At 41.1% G+C, this 20,269-nt stretch overlaps 1 protein-coding gene across 1 annotated transcript in view; it reads right to left on the bottom strand.

The window, feature by feature from the left end:
• Nucleotides 1-15,603: 15,603 nt before the first annotated feature.
• The window catches only part of LOC147685058 (GTPase IMAP family member 7-like), a 510,455-nt gene continuing 505,789 nt past the window's right edge, over nucleotides 15,604-20,269 (bottom strand). Inside the window, exon 7 of the mRNA XM_086940944.1 lies at nucleotides 15,604-19,310. The gene's annotated coding sequence lies outside the window, so the exon portion shown is untranslated. The remainder of the gene's footprint in view (nucleotides 19,311-20,269) is intronic.

The raw sequence follows: 20,269 nt of genomic DNA, 5'->3' as shown, positions 1-20,269 counted from the left end.
ACTTTTTTTACATTATTTTTGTAACTTAAAAAAAAGCGATATTTTTAACAACAATATTTTTGACATCAATATTATTTATTCAATATTTTTGTACTTACCATGCGTCAATATTTCTGTATGTCGATTTTCTGTCTCTCGATATTCTGTCATACAATCGTGCGAGAAGTGCCTCCTGGGATTTCTACCTGTGGATAACTGATTGTTGGAATTACGGAGAGTGCCCACATCTTCCTTGCCCATGAAAAGGAGCATCCCAGAACAAGTTATTTCTCTTGTGATGGTAGCTTCATGCTGCCTGACCTATTTGGACGGTGGAGAGACTTCTTAGGAAGTCTCCACTACTGAACGCTTTTCATCACTTTTCAAAATGCTTATTCATTAACATAGGGATGTCACCTTAGACATGGTGCAGGGATCAATTTAAATGCTCTTTACTCATCAATACTCAATGCAAGGACATTTGGACGATTGTTTTTTTATTTTCTGTATCCTTCTTCTCAAGATAATAGTTCTGTTCATGTTGCACCCCCTGAACTGGGTGCGATGGTTTGGCTTTATGCTGTTTGCTTTGTATCTCTATACTCTCATTTTGAGGTGTACCTATTTTTATCTATTCCTGGTTTTGCTATAAATTCAACTAACCATACCTCTTCGTCCTTTGGGTAATATGTATCTGGAAGATAGCCGATTTCTAAATCGACTGTTGGTTGATGATTTTCTTTCCTTTACACTTTCATACTGCTCAAAAAAACCACCAGAGTGTGTCTTTAGAAAGGTTCCAGAACGAATGAGCCCAACCCTTTCACTAGTATATCCAGTATTGAAAATTCTGCTGAGGTTGTAGTGTGGGCTCAGAATCCCAGGACCCTTTCAGGAGGCTTTATGGTGTACATACTTTACTTGAACACAAATAGAGCTTAAACATCGCTGTACATTTTCATTATGAGTTTCTACTGATGAATCAACCAACATTTTCGACTGGGAATATTTTTTTCCGTTGCATTCGTTTTATTTGCGCTAAATTTTTTGTATGTGTACGCTTTGGGTGCAGTTTTTGATCATACAACTAACAATGTTACCTCTTCGTTTGTAATTCATGAAGACATTTTCAGAATCTTTGGTTACTTTCATAATTTGTTCTTGTGCATTCCTTCGTTTCTTTTGTTCTGCACTTTCTTGATAGATATTTCTTTAAGTTGTTTTAGTCTCTGTTCCTGCTATAGCATTTTTATTTGTGATTTTCCAATTTTACTAACTGTTGAACAATCTCTTCAGTAGTACCGTTTTTCCTTTGGATCATGGACCAACCATTGCTGTTTCATTCAGCTTGTTCTATTTCGTTTATGTGAAATCTTCTCTGGCTCTAACTTCAATCAGTAGTCATTTTACATGAGTTCTGTGGTGAGATTTGAGTTTATTCTTCTGACAGAGGCTTTTTTGCATTTTTTCATCACTTAATCACGTTTTCCTCATTATCTCATCGGCTTTGATATGTATTTCATTAGAGTAACACCCCTGTTGCTTTCTTCCACCAGTGCTGTCCACTTCCTGGCCTGTTGTTGGAAGCGCATGACTTGATTTTACACATACTGTAAGCTCTTCCAGATCTCTGTTGGCGGAATTTATACCCTTCTCCAAACCATCTTTGCAATTCAAAAATATAGTCATATAGATCCTCATGATCCTCATTATGTGCTATCATATTTGTTGAGTATCACATCAACGAACACGTTACAAACCTCGGGTATCAGTGTTTAGATAGGTACTGTAACTACTTTTGAATTGCCTCAGAAACCACAATGGCTCTAAATACCTATCTGCAATAGCTCCTGTACATTGGTAGGTGGTGCCATCTGACTTCACGGAAATTCTATCCCGCAAGGGGATGTGATAACATGGAGCCACATATGGGGGCAACCCTGCACACCCACGTCGGTTTATCAATTCTGTTCCCTCAAATGTGGTCAGGAAAAAAAATAAGATGTTGACAGTGTGAAAAGGTGAAACCATGCAACCTAGAAGTATACTCCGGAGAACAAGATGTAGGTGGGCAGTGAGAAATCTGCAGTGAGATGGAATATTCACAAAATAAAGTGAGGCAAAAAGGCAGAGAACTTGTTTTTCCGATGAATACTTCTATACACAGATTCCTGGAAAAAGAAAGAGAAAAAACCAAACGAAAGGAAGAGAAAGAGAAAGAAAAGGAGAAAGAGGCTGGCAAAAAGAAGGAGAAAGGGGTTGAAACGGAGGAAGATGCCAAACTGGAGTTAATGGCCAAAAAAGCACAGAGATTACAGACTATAAAAAATTTAAAGGCAACTGCAAAAAATACCGGTATAATTGAGTCATCCCAGCCAAGAATATCCAATATATTCAGCCCTCTACATAAGGATTACCAGAGCGATGTACCAAATAATGGGGAAAAAATACAGATCCAAATGCAGAATAAGAACACTGAGGAGTGGAATGAAAGCTGTAAGGATGTTCAATGTATACCTCCAACCAATTTGGAAAGAAGTGGAGCTATAGGCACTGGCGAAGGAACTTGGAATGCAGATTCAAAAGTGACTCAGCAAGAGATAAGGGCACCTATAGAGTTAGACGTAGTAACATCAAATCAGAGAGAACAAATGGAGCAACTTGATAAAAAAAAGGGAACAAGGAAACGAAGGATCTGAACCCTTTTGTCAACGCTCCTAATTTGCAAAATCTTCCAGTGGGGAAGGAAGTACATTCAGCTAACTACTCTCTCTCGGATGAAGATTCAGAATCCGAGGTATACGAAACAGGATTGTCTATCTCTAGTGACCTAAGCCAACTGAGCAATTCAAGAGAATCAAGTCCAAGCGCTCGAAGGGGCGCCGTATCTCTGGAGCTCTCTGGCTCCAATGATTCAAGATTATCTATCGAAATCAACACCAGGAAAAAAAGGAGTGGGGGGAAAAAAAGGTCAAAACACAAAAGAGAACGAAACGTGTTGAATGAGGAAACCACAGACCCTGGTAATAACACGGACTATGTCAAAAGTAGACCTAATCCCCCCCGAAGAAGCCCAGAAACTAAATCAACAGGGGAAACACCATGCCAAACCCTGAGGGTACATGAAAAAAAAGATAGACACCAAAAAACTACGGAGCCCTCGTTGAGCCAGGTGCTCAGCTCAATAAAAAACTTCCATGAGGATGTGAAAAAAGACAGTCAAAAGAACCGCATGGCCATTGAAAAATTACAAGGAGCAGTGAGGAAAGTGGGCAGTATTTGCTCCGAGATCTCTGAAAGAATGGTCATGATGGAAACCCGTACTGAGAATCTTGAAACCGATGTTGCAACGCTTCAAAAAAGGGAAACAGAACAAGATGGAACAATAAGGGATCTTATGGCCAAAGTGGAAGATCATGAAAACTGATCCAGAAGGAATAATCTAAGGTTTCTCGGAATTCCGGAGAATTTTGAGGGAAGCGATGCTAGAGGGGCAATGGTTAACATACTCAAAACATCGTTTCCGGAATTGGAAGCCTGGGATATGGAAAGGGAAGTCCAGCGGGCCCATCGTTTTCCTCTAATGCTATCAAAAAACTCTAACAAGCAAAATCAATATCCCAGGGCAATGCTGGTCTGCTTTGGGAATTTTCTCCTCCGTGAAAAAATCTACGACCTTGCAAGACCTACCACCCAAAGAGAGCATAAGGGGTTCAAATTTTTTGTTAGACCGGACTTCGCTCACGCCACCGTGGAGCGAAGATGGAAAATGCGTCAGCTATTTGGACCCTTTGAAAAAGTTGGAGCAAAAGTATTCTTGCAAAATCCGGCACGCCTGAAAATTATATTTAAAGGTACAACAAGAAGCTTCAACAGCGAAATACAGGCGGAGGACTATCTTCGAGAAATTTCAGAGATAACCTCTCGAAATCCAGGGAAATAATCTAAATCAGATTTATAGACTTGTAGACTTAAAGACTTGTTGTAAAAGGAATATATAAGATGAAGGAACTATTGCAATGTATATCAAGTAGAAGGTATATATTGGGAAAGCGTGGACTGTTAGTGGAATGGCTGAACGATTTGGGGAAATTAAGTCTGAAAAATTATTTAAAAATTCAGGCTTAGGGTCAACTTTAAAAAATAAGCATAAAACTTATACTAACAAACTAGCCTAGTTCGCAGAGCCTGCTTGCGCGGATGTCGCACCCCTGGTCCAGACAGGCCCAGGTAACCTTCAAAGGTGGTGGTGGGTGGGGGGGGGAAAGGGGAGGGGGGGAGGCCGGACAGGTTAGACATACAGGGAAGTAAATCTATGTCAATAAGAACTATGGAAATACCTATAGGGATCACAGGAAACCAGATTGTCTGTGATATAAAATATGGCACTCTTTTATTAGGAACATGGCTGGGATAAAAATATTATCTCTGAATATTTGTGGTCTGAACGATCTTAAGAAAAGGCAAATGGTGGCAATTGGTCTACAAAATTGGGGAGCCAACGTTGTATGTATGCAGGAGACGCATATTGAAGGGTCCCAGAGCCAGTTGTTAAATACACTAGGGTATAAACTGGTGTGTGCTACCTCACAAGGTGCTAAAATTCGGGGGGTTGCCATTCTGGCTAAAGGGAGTGGATTGGTGTTTAACAAATCTAAAGCTGATAAGTTTGGCCGCTGGGCTATTACTGAATGCAGCTATCAAACAGGGCAAAAAATCACAATTTGTGCTATTTATGGGAGCAATACAGATGACCCCAGGGTTTTCGATGAGGTCTCTAATGAACTTTCACACTGGCCTCTTCCAGTGTTGGTCTGTGGGGATTTTAATATTAACCTCCCGGCTAACTGGTCTTTAAACGATGAATGGGTCTATAAAGGACACAAACCTAAAGTATTTCGCTCCCTTAAGGATTTGTGTCTTGTGCATGGACTTGTAGATAGCTGGCAGACGTCAAATACTAACACCGGGGACCTTGGATATACCTTTTATTCAAATCCACACCACACGCACACCAGAATTGACTATATTTTACTCTCAAATTCACTACTCAGGAATTCCCAAATTGTTAAATTGCCCCGGGTACTATCTGACCATAACCCCCTTCTCTGTACACTGACTATTAGGCTAGCTAAATCAGAGCCTACTCTGTGGTCATTTGAAAAAGCACTACTGAACGACCTTCAGTATTGTATTCACATGAAAGACTGGATACCCAAGTTCCTAGCAGAAAACATTATTAGTACGTCAATAGAGGTTGTTTGGGACACATTGAAAGCAGGGGTCCGGGGTGAGACTATGTCATATTCCCTCAGAGCAAACAGGCGAGAGAAAGAGGAGATGCAGAGGCTGCAGGATGAGCTTATGCTAGCTGAAGTAGGGCTCATCAGTGTCACCAGCAATAGAGACTCAACTGGGGACATCTCTAGCACCTTAGCCCAAGTAGCAGTTGCCAAGGCAGCAATTACCAATATCTTTTCAGATAAGGCAATCCGGAAAGCCACGGCACGAAAAGAATTAATATATGAAGTCAATGAGCAAGTGGGTCATCAATTGGCAGTGCGATTGCGACAACAGGTCAATGCTAATCTAATAAGGGAAATTATAGACCCAGTGGAAGGCCAGTTAAAAGACTCAGAGCTGATTAAGCAAGCATTTTGGAGGTTTTATAAAGAACTATATACGGATAAGGGCAATGAAGATATTACAGAAATAGAAAGGTACTTAGAGAATTGTGATATCGTAAAGCTTGAGGTAAATACTCAGCTGGCTCTAGAGGAAACTCTGAATATGGAAGAGGTATTGACCGCAGTTAATAGCCTCCCTAAAGGAAAGGCAACAGGTCTGGACAGTATCCCCTCGGAGTTCTATAGCACATTTATAGACGAAATCAAACACATATTTAGAGACTTGATTATCCATATTTTCTCCGGGGGGGAACCTCCCAGCTCCTGGTCCAATGCCAAAATTGTGATTTTCGCTAAAAAGGGGAAACCCCCAGAACATTTAGGATCATATCGCCCCATAACCCTTATAAATGCTGATTCTAAAATATATTCAAAAATCTTGGCAAATCGAATTGCCCCTATAATACACAATGTAATCGTCAAAAGCCAGCACGGTTTTGTCCCTGGAAGGTCAACGATCAATCATATCCAGAGGGTAATAACACTTTTTGATGGAACAGAAACTACAGGAGACCCTATGGCCCTGATCCTTTTGGATGCAGAGAAGGCCTTTGATAGGGTCTCCTGGCAGTTTCTCTGGAAAGCAATGGCGATGATGGGATTTCGAAACAAGTTTATTCAGGCGATACAAAAAATGTATAATAATCCTAGGGCTGTCGTATCTATCAATGGAAGTCTTACTAAGGAAATCGCCATCTCCAGGGGAACACGTCAGGGGTGCCCTTGCTCGCCATTGCTCTTTGCAATATATATAGATTCCTTTATTCGTTATTTGGAGAAAAATAATCATATAACCCCCATTATATCACAGGGGTATACAACAAAAACATTAGCATACGCCGATGATATTGCTATAGTTACCGCTGACCCCATAGTAGCAATGTTGATCATTGAAGCCGAGGCTAGGAAATTTGGTCTTGTCTCTGGCTACGCGCTAAATCAAGGAAAGACACAAATTGTTTTAAATCAAAAAATTGGGATGGATGACCCTAGGGTGGTGAAGGGAGCGACATACCTGGGTGTCACAATCTCTTCAAAGCTAGAGGAAGTAGTGGACATAAATCTTAAGCCAATGCTGAACACGATACAAAAGGATCTACGACGGTTAGACAATCTTCACCTGTCCATCATTGGAAGAGCAAATGCAATTAAAATGGTGTACTTTCCTAAAATATTATACGTATTCAGGGCAATTTGCCTAGAGTTCTCTAATCAGTGGTTTACAACAATGGAACGTACCTTTTCTAGATTTATATGGTCATACGCTCAACCCCGTCGAGCATATAAATATCTTACCCTTCCTAAGGACAGAGGTGGGTTAGCACTTCCCAATTTAAGGAGATATTACTGGTCATGTGTATTACTTTACAGTAAGGAATTATTGCAAGGGGGGAACAACACAGAGCTACATACCGCTTCAATCTTTCAGCTATTGGTGGGGAATTCCTGCTATGGCTACTTTTGGAGACACATACATGACAATTACCACAAAAAGGTCAAATTCAAGACTCTCTATAGCTGTTTTAAGGTATGGAAGGCGGTAAAAAAAGTACTAGGCATAGGACGATTCTCATATTACACTCTGGTACTAAACAACCCAACTCTTCCACCAATAATCTTTAAAGATAATTGCATTAATAAATGGTATAATTTAGGAATTACACAACTTGGGGATTTTTATACCAATCAGGGGATTAAATCGTTTGAAGTTCTGAAGGGAGAATTTGGTTTAGACTGGCGGGATTTTTTTAAATATCTCCAAATTAGGGACTTCCTAACTCACAAATCTGGAGCAAGGACACTCTGGGAACAATCTACTGTAGTGGAGACAATTATACATTCAAGGAAACAGTCAATAGGTGGAGTGTATGTGTCATTGCTGGACAGGTTCCCGGATGATCTAGATAAAACGGCAATGAGGTGGCAAGGCAAACTCGAGATTTCTAAAGAAGGATTTTTGTACTCCTATCAGCTAGCTCAAACTATTCTTATTTCGACTAGACTCCAGGCACAATTTTATAAAACCTGTTTTTTTCTTTACTATACACCCGATAAAATTGCAAAATGGGGAACCAGTAATGGGACTTGCTGCCCGAGATGCAATCTATTTAAGGCAGATTCCATCCATATCTTTGCCTCTTGCCCGGTGTTAATACCTTTGATACAAAGTATAGAGAGGTTTCTAACTTCAGTTCTTCACAGAAAGGTTGCCTTGTCACCAGAGGTAATGGTACTTGGGGTGGAGGATCCAGATAATCTTGAGAGCGGCCACGATTTTATATTTGTTGCTATGGCTGTTTGGCGGCTATGCCTAGCCTCGGCTTGGCTAGACCCGATACCACCTACTTTCCAACAGTGGCTAGCTAGGCTCTTAGCTGTGCATAATATCGAGACAGCTATTTATAAGCGTAAAGGCAGACGGCGACGTGAAAGGGGTATGAAAATCTGGACTCCTCTCACACACTGGCGAGCTCTACAAAACTGATTTATTATCGATACTGTAATGTATTCATGCTACTGTCTTAATTGGTTTTTTCGTGATGCTGGGAATATATTTTATTTTGTAAATTCTCTATAATGTATATTTATTTATGTCAAACACAACGAAAAGACGAAAAGTTCATGATGTTAATGAACAGAAAGTCTGCCTGTCCGGGTGGGGGGGATAAATATGTAAAAATCAATAAAAACATTTAAAAAAAAAAATAAAAACAGATTCCTCACTTTTTTAATTCATACCTAAGCGGTTTCCCCCAAGAATTTTGAATCTGAGGAGCAAGCTTCACACCCAGAAATCCTATAGGCACAAGGACCCTTCCTGCAGACCTGGGATTCGATACATTAGTCCCTGGTGAAGGTATGGACACGTGCTCATGTAGCAACTTTGCAGAGGTCCACGCTATAATACTTCTAGCTACGTCTGCAGTACATGCCCTCCCCTAAAATGCCCTACGAGAGCTTGATTTTGGTCTGAACATGGCACAGCCGAATGCAAACTGCAATCCACCGAAGAATTCTTCATTTCTGGACTGGCTTTCCTTTCTTTGCATCAGTGAGTCCAACAATTAATGTATTATCCACCCACTGTGCCTGATGTATAATGATTTGGCCAGCATATGATCAAAAGGGTCTAGCCTCGCCATCTCAAGACATATGTGACGGAGAAAAGAGCACAAGGAACGTGACACAATGGGGCATATTATCAAGGGGGTTTATCTCCGCTTTTTTGGCTTTAAAAGCCAAGAAAGCGGAGATAATTTATCTCCCTATTACCTAGATGTCACTAACACCAGTTAGCGACTGCTAGTAGGAGATAGCGACCATCTTGGGCCCCACTTTGCATGTCAGTGATATTTATCACTAATGAGATGCAAAGTGGGCGTGCCAAGATGTTAGAGACTGAAAACAGTCGCTAACATCGCTATCTCCTATTACCAACTTTTGGAGATATTCGCGCTAAGCGGGAATATCTCCAAAAGCTAACACCTGCCCTGAGCAGTTCTTAGCCATGTTATCCAATGGGAGGTGGATAACATGGCTAAGAGCATTTGCTCGATAATGCATGAATATCGCTGACTTTTCAGCGATATTCATGCATTTCGGCCGTTTTTTATCGCATTTGCGATAAACCTTGTTAATAGCAAGGTTTATCTGCGATAAAAATCGCCGATGTGCGGCGATAATTTTTGTCTCTAAACAAGTTAGAGACAAAAATTATCGCTAGTTGTTGGTAATATGCCCCAATGTTTGTTACAGTTATCACACAAGTGGTAGGTTGGAGATGACACATAGTTCAGTGGCGCCACCTACTGCTGTGCAGGAGCTATTGTGGAAAAGTTTTCAGATTCAGTCTAGTATGTGGTGAGATTCAGATTGTGAGGATTCTTTGGTTACAAGAATCAATAAGACCTTTTTTATTACACAATGTCAGTCAGTCAGTCAGAATTCTTTATTTGGCTGTATTGCAAGCCATAAAAGAGTACATAATAAAAAAAGAATTTCTGATTTAAAGTACCAAGTGATATTCCTTAAAAAGAGAGCAATTTACAAATGTCCAGGTAGTGGGTACATGAAATGAATATCACTGCCCTAGACACAACAATAATTAAATAAAAAATTCTACATTCATACTGCTTAATTGAATTAATTTGAAACCTCAATAAGTATACAATGCAATATTGAAATACAAGCTCATTTCCCAAATATATTCTGGAGTCGAACTGCAGAGGAGATATATCTATAAACCATCAGACAAATATATTCATCCTTTAAAAGTTGGAGATAATGTAAAGCTGCCTGACACTTTCTTATTTTTAGGAATGTTAAAAGTGATATTAAAAAAGCACTCCCTGGGTTAATATAAAGTTTGCAAAAGAACATGAAATGCAACGTGCTCTGCTTCGATTGTGAATCACATGGACATACATCCAATCCGTTTCAAAAACTTTATTCGATTCAAAACAAAAGAATCATAAAAGTTGAACAATTACATTTACAAACATAATTTAAAATTCATTTTTAAAGAGAGTCTTACAGTTATAACACTATAAAATTCATTAGTTAATATAATCACAAATAAAGCCCATAGTTTTACTTTCAATTAATTCAGATGGTTCATGAATTCTTCGTACCGGGATATATATTAGAGGGCAGGTAAGATAAGTAATAGAAAATCACAATGCAACAGTATACGATATACATAATCAAAGGGTCAGCTTCTTGGGGCCATATTTAGCCATACCGTTTTCTAATCAAGAGTGACACTTGTATAAAGTTTAACATTGCACAACAAACACCAGATGATGACAAAGATAATAAATAATCATAACCCTCTTTGTAATGGCATGGTTGTTTTTCCTTGAGGATCGGCTTAATAAACCTGATTCTCGGGTCCTTGTATAGAGAACAGAAAAGAACAATATGCATCGTGCTTTGGCTGTCTTTGTTATTACAAGGACAGGGGGGCAGTTTCTCGCACCAGCCCCCCTGTTTAGGAAACGCATAAAGGAAGTGCAGGGTGTGTAACCTAAACCTTGTCAAATAAAATCGCCATTGCACATGATTTGTGAAGGTAAGATAAAACTGGTGCTGCAAAGTGGCCTTAGGAACATAAGGGCTAACCAGGGAGTTCGCAAGCGGTGATTTCCAATAATTTGTTTTAATTACAGTTTTGATATCTCCCTGTATATTTTCGGGATTGTCAAATATATCTCCCAAGCCTATTCTATGGAGCATTTCTTTTACATAAGATAGCCAGGGGATCTGATTCATATTTGCGAGTTCTAAGCAGTCCCGGAGGATATCTCTGGTAAGCTGTAAGTCCTCTGATAGCCATATTTTGCCCCATAACAATAAAGGGGAAAGGCGAATGATGTCACTCACATAGGTTAGACCTATTTCGTTATGGGCAAATCTGTTTGAAGAGCCTGATGGAATAGCCAATACACGTTTTAAAAATGTATTCTCCATAATCTGTATCGTGTCAGGGCTATCGGTCCCCCAAACCCCTGCCCCATAGGTAGCAACCGACAAACATTTAGCTTTGTACAAGGTTTTTAGATGTATGACAGGTTTTGGCCTAATTTGCCACAGAAACGAAACAGACCCTCTATTGAGCGACTAGCACTCTGAACTCGTGTCTTCATTAACGGGGCCCAGCTTAGTTTGTTGTTAAAAAGGTTTCCCAGATAATTAAAATTTTCAACCTTTTCAATAATGGAGTTACTTACTACAAACTTTCTACTTTTGGTGCCCTTTGGGCCACAGACCATAACAAAGGATTTGGTAAAGTTTACCTTGAGGTCTAGGTCCAACATAAATTTGTGGAAGGCATCAAGACAATGCTGCATACTATTTGCTGTGAGTGTCATGAGTACCGTGTCGTCGGCGTAAGAAAGCATTGGAATGCTCCTGCCGTTGACCTTTGGGAAATCATGACAGTGGTCCAACAGATATTTTTCTAGACCATTGGTGTATACAAGAAACAAAAAAGGAGCTAATATGCATCCTTGTCGGACGCCCTCAGTTGAGAGGATAGACTTAGTTTTCTCTCCCCCTGGCCCAAACCTTATGGCTACAGTAGTAGATTCATGGAGTCTACGGAGCAAAGTGACCAAGGGTTCCTCGAAACCCATGACCTCCATCATTTGCCACAGCTTGCTCCGACACACAGTGTCGAATACACTTGAGAGGTCCATGAAGGCAAGATGAATTGAAGATTTCCTTGCCTTCATGTATTTCCCTATGATCAGGGCCAGGTTCAGGCACTGTTCGACAGTACCTTTGCCTTTTCTGAATCCATATTGGGAATTCACAAGAAGGCCCACAGAGTCTGCCCATGATTCTAGTCTGGCTAAAATGACCCTACCCAGAATCTTACATGATGCATCAATTAATGAGATTGGGCGATAGCATCGGGGGTCTGATCTATCGCCCTTCTTAAAAATTGGCACCACTACTGCCTCCTTCCATGATGCCGGAATACGGCTAATGACAACTGCTCTAAAAACGTTTAACAGCACGGGGGCCCAAGCCTTAACATTGTGCTTAAAAAAGTCCAAAGGCACTAGATCAGGGCCAGGTGCTTTTAATGGTATGCCTTTCGACAGAGCATCTTCCACTTCTTGCAGGGTGAGCGATGAGCTCAAGGACAGGGAGGATTGAGAGACCACCGTTTCCTTTGCATCTCCTGGTGATAGTTCGTTGGGTAAAGTTCCATGGGGATTAAAAATGTTCCCGAAATGTGATTCCCATGTTTCACATGCAATCTGCATCACAATATTGTCCTTGCCATTATTTGTAAAAAGGGGGCGATTGATGACTTCCCAGAAAAGCCTGCTATCCTTCAGTTCCGAGGCCTTTTCTAGATCTTCCCAGGCTTGATTTTTTTAAATCCGACTTTCTTGTTTTTATGGCTTCTTTATAGGCCAATCTGGATGCTCTAACCAGTTCTATATCCCTAGGTTTTTGTTTTAATGCCGCTTTCAGAGATCTGTTTGTTGCCGAACATGCAGCATCAAACCATCTTGGGCCTAGCCTTTTGTTTTTACCAATTGGTTTTGTGAGGCGTTCGGCTGCATGCCTACATAAAGATTCAAAGTTTCCTATGACCTTTTCTGGGTTAGTTGTAGGTGTTAGACATGCCTCGTATTCAGAGCTATATCCATTTAGGATCTCTGCCTCAAGACCCACCGCATCTATTTTACCCCATTTAAGAGTAATGCCTTGGTTCCTGCTATACTTTACAGGTTGCTCCCAAACAGGGTGTGTGGGTTTAATAGGACAAAGCAGGGATAGGATTAGAGGGTTGTGGTCACTGGCAGCATTAGCAATTACTTCCAGCTTATCAACATAGTAAAAGTGCCCACTGGAGACAATTACAAAGTCAATAAAACTCATCGTACCTCTGGTACCCTGAAACGTCGGTATTGGAGTAGAATTTAGGCCAACCCAGGGCTCTGCTATGCATAAATCATTTAGAATAATGATGTTGTTAAAGGCGTCCCCCTGGGGTGTATGTTTGAAGTGTAACAGGGGTTGATCATGGGAGTCTCTCAAGCCACACACCTTCGAGTCCCCATAGGTGCATAATGAACAGTTGAAATCTCCCACCCAGATGACAAATAATAGGGGTTGCTCTTGGCGTGCCCTGGCTATGGCCTCCTCCAATTTCGACATTACGAATGTCTCATTGTTGTCAAAGATGTTATAATACCAGTTAATCAGCAACAATGGTTCAGGAAACAAATTAACCAACATCAACACTTGAAACCATGGGGAGTCAACTATCATAGAAGTTACAAGTTTACATAGTTTTAAGGAGGTTGCTGTCATTAGGCCACCTTTTGCCCTACCCACTTGTGAAGGTATCGCTAGGGTATTAAAGGCTTGGAAGCCCTCGATGTTCTGGGTGGATCGGCTCCATCTAGCATCTGAATATACATTTCTTGGATTTTTTTTCCAGTAGATGTGAGGTTCCAAACCTAAACCTTATACGGTATCACAATTTAGCATGGCTAAAATAAAAAGAAAGATAAGGCTTGGTCCCTAATAAACAAACCAAAAGTGAGTGCTCAAAAACCCTTTTTTTCCCATCTCCTGCGTGTCTCTTTTCAGATAAGAGTACGCCATATATTCTTTTGTTAAATTAGCCCTTGGTATTTTAGCAGTATTTGCTGGGTTGTCAAAGCAATCTGACAATCTTCCTCAGTTGGGCTTTCACATAGGAAAGCCAAGAGATTTTGCTTGTCCACTCTAGTTTTAAACAATCTGAGCTGTTTCTTCTTTTGCCCAGATATTACACCACAATAAAAGAGGCGCTTTTTGTATTCGAAAGTATAGGGGAATCACGCCAAGCTCACTATGACACATAGTGGCAGAAGTGCTAGATGGAAGAGTCAACAGGCGTTTCAAAAACATATTTTCAGCTCTCTGAAGGCCTAAAGTATTGCATGAGCCCCAGACTCCAGCATCGTACAGAGTGGCAGCGCACGTGCGAGCCTTGTAGATCTCAATTATTACTTTTAATGGGTGTGAGCCTAATTTTTTTGCAAATCTAAAAATGGCCTCCAGATTTTGATTGAAACCCCTAATCCTTGCCTCCCATAACTTAAGCTATGTGCTTTTTGAATTAAAAAGAACTCCTAAATAAGAAAAAGTATGCACATGAAGCAATCTCTCATTGCCTATAAAAAATGTCTTTAAAGTTGTAGGATGTTTACCCAGCACCATAATCTGAGATTTAGCAACATTGGTCTTGAGGCCTAGGTCACTCCTAAAATTATTAAAACCAATTAAAAGCTTTTGCAACCCCACCCTGATTCGAGACATTAAAACACAGTCATCTGCATATAATAAAGCCGGTAACAGACTTCGGCCTATCTGAGGAGCATCCACATGCCCATTTATAATAGAAGTTTCTAAATCATTTATATACAGACAAAATAAAAATGGGGCAATCACACAGCCCTGGTGGACCCCAGAGCTCATTTTAATTGGGGCAGTGAGTTCCCTATCTGTTCCGTAGCGAACCCTCCTGGTGACCTCCTGATGCATGGTTGCTATGAAATGCACAATTGCTGGTTCTATGCCCGTCTCCAACATCTTCTTCCAGAGCTTTCCTCTCTGCACCCAGTCAAAGGCAGACGTCAGGTCCATAAACCCTAAATAAAGGGAACCCGGCTTAGCTAAAGTGTATTTGCCTATGACCAGATGCAGACTGAGGCACTGTTCTACCATGCCCAGGCCTCTCCTAAAGCCATATTGGATATCAGAGAACTTGCCGTTCTCTGTTGCCCAGACCTCCAGTCTTTCTAGGATTACTCTGCCCATGATCTTACAGGTGCAATCAATCAAAGACATAGGCCAGTAACATTTAGGATCTGCCCTATTGCCCTTTTTAAAAATGGGGACTATTATCACGGTTCTCCAGGAGTCAGGAGGTCCTTGAGCTACGTAGGAGCTTAAAATATTTGTTAGCAGCGGAAGCCACAGGGATGTGTTGTCCAGAAACAAATCTGCGGGGATACCAGCAGGGCCGGAGGCCTTATTCCTCACAGTCTGACTTAAGGTCCTATCCACCTCGCCTAATATTGGAGGTGCCATATTTAATGCACCAAAGTTAATATTAATACTAAAAACAGGATCACTAGCAGTTTTATACAGATTTGAAAAATGCTCAACCCAAATCTTGGGCATGTTTGCCACATCAACTTTGCCACTGTTATTCACCATAAAATAATCCTGCTTTACAGTTTGCCAGAAAACTTTGAAATCTCTCCTCTGGCAAGCTATGTACAGTTGTTCCCAGGCTTCATGCCTAATTTCTAGCTTGTGTTTATTTAGTGCCTGCTTATAGTCAAGCCGTAACTGTTTTACCTCTATTAAGTTTCGGGGTTATATTTTCAATGTCTTAATTAATTTATTATGACAAAGGGTGCATTCGTGGCCTAAACCTAGAATTTTTACTTAATGGGGCATTTACAGTCTCAATTATTGCCATGAACGATGTTACCATGACTGATGGATTTATACTATCTTCCAGGCAATCTAAAACATGAGTCAAGTTAGTTGTTACAATTTGCTGTAAAACCTGATCAGGATTTGTAGTGGACCCCTTCCTAAGTAGCCCTTTATTGTTATTATAGATTAATGGGCCTGATCTATTAGGGGCAGTTTGCATGTCAGTTTCAATCACCATCTCAAAAGAGATGGGATAGAGATCACTATAATGAATTTTATGGATTATAAAAACCAGGGAGGGAGATTTAAAATACTCAGAAAAAGCAATAAAATCAATTAAAGTGCCTTGGCCTCTCCCATTGTATGTTACGAAATCAGTTTCTAAAGAATCCATAAATTCCACGGTAAAAAAAAGGGAAAATCTTGATAATATTGATTTAAAAATATCCCCACGTTGATTATGATTAAATTGACAACTACCCTCTGTGTCCCCAGGTACAAGTGGCTAGCCTCCTGTTTTGAAAGATGGCATAATTTACAATTAAAATCACCTCCCCACAACACTATGAAATCCGTTTTTAACTCCACAATATGACTTGACCAAGCATATTCCAACTCTAAAGCAATACTTGTATTTCTTCTAACATTGACATTATTATGATAGAAATTTAAAAGTATCAATGTCAAGATTCACCTAAGGGAAATATTAATAATCTGAAAATGTGATGAATCACACTTAACGTTGACTGACCTGCCATTCATTGTTGTTGAGACCAGTGTTAATAAGCCTCCTTTACCATGTCACCCAAGGAAACCATGGCTGGGGTATAAATCGAATAAAACCCATTTATGTGGACAATATCTCGCAACTATGACTCCTGAAAGCATACCATGCTGTAGTTCACGATAAAAGCGACCCAATTCTTGATTGCTAATTAAAGCGACAAACCTGCAATATTCCAGAAAAGGCTACCACAAGTTTTCAAGATATTTGGACCAATAGGCCCCTCTGCTAAAGAAGACAAAGATGAACATTGCCCTCTTTGAGCCCTGTGTCCCTTAATGCCACATGAGAATCCAACTCTCCTCACAACCAAACATTAGATGACGATGCAGTACTCTCTGGTAGTACATGGGAGGTACAACTAGCTAGATCAGAAATTACGGGGTGAAGCAGAGTCATCCAAACCACACGCATAAACATTGAGCACAATGTTAAACAACCGACCTGTAGCAACAACATTTCTAGCAGTAGTTTTGGTTTACCACCCATTTCACCTATTGATACTATAGCTTTCTAGAATAATTTAAAATTCAATTCTTATGTCTGACATGATGTGATATGTTAAAGAAATGTGCATAATGGGACACCCATTGAAGGAATTCCATCTTTTTCTGGTCTTCTCACCATTAACTCACTCCCTATTCATTTGGACAAAATCTGTCCACACATAACACGCAGATATTTTCCAAGTAAACACAATAGCTGTTGAATAAGAATGACTACTTAGTGCATACAAACCTATTTTGAACATCTCAATATGTGTCTATCAACTAACAAGCAGGAAAAAGCCCTACAACATGCCTCTTTTCTGGGCAACATTACCAACCATTCCACAGCAAGACGTCCCAGTTCCAGTTAAATCCCTCCTAAACAAAAATAACTTGCATTTATTCATGTAATGAAATAAGGTGATATAAAAACAGTAGCTCAGAATCTTTGCATATTTCTACAAACCAGCAATGTGGAATCAATCGACAAACAGCAACTATAATGATTTCTCTTTTTAGATCTAGTTTGAAAGCGCAAATATTACCACACCCTACATAATCAACAAAAAAATAGCTTTTAGAAGTATTACTGAGAGAGCCTCATAGGATCTGCCCACATATTTGTTATGATGAGTATAGCTTTTGAGTGGGCAGAAGTTGTGTGCTTCTACTGAAAATGAGAACTTGGATTGCATTTTTGCCTGTGGGAATGCTTATGCACAGCAGAAGACGGATGGGTTAGTTATTGTGGAAAGCCAATGAACAAGGCTATAGATCTGATCAGTTTATTATTAAAAGTTGAGATAAAGAGAGTAGGTCTAATGGAGTTATTGTCAAAAGCAGGTGTTAAAGTAAATAAGCAATTAAGGGTGCATTATTATCACTCTGCATAAAAACCTGCAGAGAGGTATTTTGTTACATGAAATCCCACAGATTACTCAAGTAGGCCAAGGCTTTGCTGTTGGTTACACCATCTGACTATGCATGCTGGTACAGTACTTTTGGTGTGACAACCCTTCTTAGCGCTTCTAAGGAGATATAGGGTCCAAATGAGAGTTAAGTGGACAGGGTACTCTGTCATGACAGAGTACCCTGTCTGTCTAGCCCTTGATTTTCCTGCCCAATCCTGACTCAGGCATACTGCCAGGTTAACACAGAGAGCGTAACATTTAATCCATCAGTGTAACTTTGCCCTTACTTCCAGAGGAGGCATTGCTAGTTGGAGGTGATCCATCTGACGATCTTCCCCATTTAGAGTGGACAGTCGCATGTTTTTTTTACTGCTATCACCACCAGCAATATCATTTAGGGAAAGCGTCTGCTCAATAAAGAAGGTTTGGGTTGGGTATGGAGACAAGCCAATGATGAAGGCTATAGAACTGATGGGTTCTTTGGGAAAAGTTATTTCAGATGCCATATGTCTGATATATATTTATTATGAAAACAAATGACAAAGACAAGCAGGCCTGACATTCATTATAAAACACATATGCTAAAGCCAATACGCCTGAAACGGTGGATTGATATTTCACATTGCTAAAGCCTGCAGATATGTATTTTATAACATGAGATATCAAAGATCACATTCGTAAGCCTGGATTTTCATGGTGATTATTCCTTCTGACAAGCCAGAGGAGAAGAAGATTTGTAGTGTAACAATACCTTCTAGAGGTGGCTAAATTTGCCAGTATTTGATTTAAATTACACAGGTTTCTGTGTATTTGCGCATCAAGGTGAAGTGGGCATTTTGTGCTATTTTACTAGTGCAAAATGCACCCTCACGTCTAAAAATGGATGCAAGGATGTATTTTGTGCTAAGAACCAGCGCTGCCAAATACCAAATGCACTGCTTTGCATACCCCTCGGCGTCCTTACATACTCTACAGTTATCGCTACAGAGTATGCAAGGGTGCTGAAGGGATGCACAGTTGTGCATGTCCCACTGCACCCTTACATACTCTGCAGTAGTCAGAGTATGTAAAGGTGCCAAAGGGTATGCACTGTACTGCATACCCCTTGCCACATTGCACAGCCTGCAGTCATTACTGCTGGGTATGTAAGGGCTCAGAAGGGGTATGCCCTGCTGTGCATAACCCTCCTGCCCTTACATACTCGGCAGTACCCACTGAGCATATAGTGGTGCTGAGGGCCATGCACTGCATTGTGGTCAGTGGTTTCTAAACAGTGCTAGTGGACCTCAAGATTGCTGCCCGTTTCAATTGCATATCGCCATTGTCTAACCCAGGGTGGTGTGGAGTGCAAAAAACGATGGATTTGGAGTCAAGCTAGCCGGGCTGATGAGAGGTGTTACCTCGAAACCGGTCCGGTCCTCGGATGCTTGATTCCGTTCTGGGAAGGACATGGCTTTTGTAGTTCGGACTGGACTGTTCCCATGGGGCAACAGGGTCAGAGCTGATTTGCATATCGCCATTGTCTAACCCAGGGTGGTGTGGAGTGCAAAAAACGATGGATTTGGGCCCAGATCTTTTGACTGGGGGAGTGTGTGACATTGACCCACATTCAGTCCATCACTTGTTGTTTTTGCAATTGCCGCCCTAAGTGCGCTGGGGATGCCCAGACGTGGGTCCCAGGCACTCCACACCACTTGGAGTCAAGCTAGCCGGGCTGATGAGAGGTGTTACCTCGAAACCGGTCCGGTCCTCGGATGCTTGATTCCGTTCTGGGAAGGACATGGCTTTTGTAGTTCGGACTGGACTGTTCCCATGGGGCAACAGGGTCAGAGCTGATTTGCATATCGCCATTGTCTAACCCAGGGTGGTGTGGAGTGCAAAAAACGATGGATTTGGGCCCAGATCTTTTGACTGGGGGAGTGTGTGACATTGATCCACATTCAGTCCATCACTTGTTGTTTTTGCAATTGCCGCCCTAAGTGCGCTGGGGATGCCCAGACGTGGGTCCCAGGCACTCCACACCACTTGGAGTCAAGCTAGCCGGGCTGATGAGAGGTGTTACCTCGAAACCGGTCCGGTCCTCGGATGCTTGATTCCGTTCTGGGAAGGACATGGCTTTTGTAGTTCGGACTGGACTGTTCCCATGGGGCAACAGGGTCAGAGCTGATTTGCATATCGCCATTGTCTAACCCAGGGTGGTGTGGAGTGCAAAAAACGATGGATTTGGGCCCAGATCTTTTGACTGGGGGAGTGTGTGACATTGACCCACATTCAGTCCATCACTTGTTGTTTTTGCAATTGCCGCCCTAAGTGCGCTGGGGATGCCCAGACGTGGGTCCCAGGCACTCCACACCACTTGGAGTCAAGCTAGCCGGGCTGATGAGAGGTGTTACCTCGAAACCGGTCCGGTCCTCGGATGCTTGATTCCGTTCTGGGAAGGACATGGCTTTTGTAGTTCGG

The sequence above is a fragment of the Lissotriton vulgaris genome, chromosome 10 (assembly GCF_964263255.1).
Source record: "Lissotriton vulgaris chromosome 10, aLisVul1.2, whole genome shotgun sequence".
NCBI lineage: Eukaryota > Metazoa > Chordata > Amphibia > Caudata > Salamandridae > Lissotriton > Lissotriton vulgaris.
Note: the sequence above shows the minus strand (reverse complement) of the source record. Positions and strands in the feature narration are given on the sequence as shown.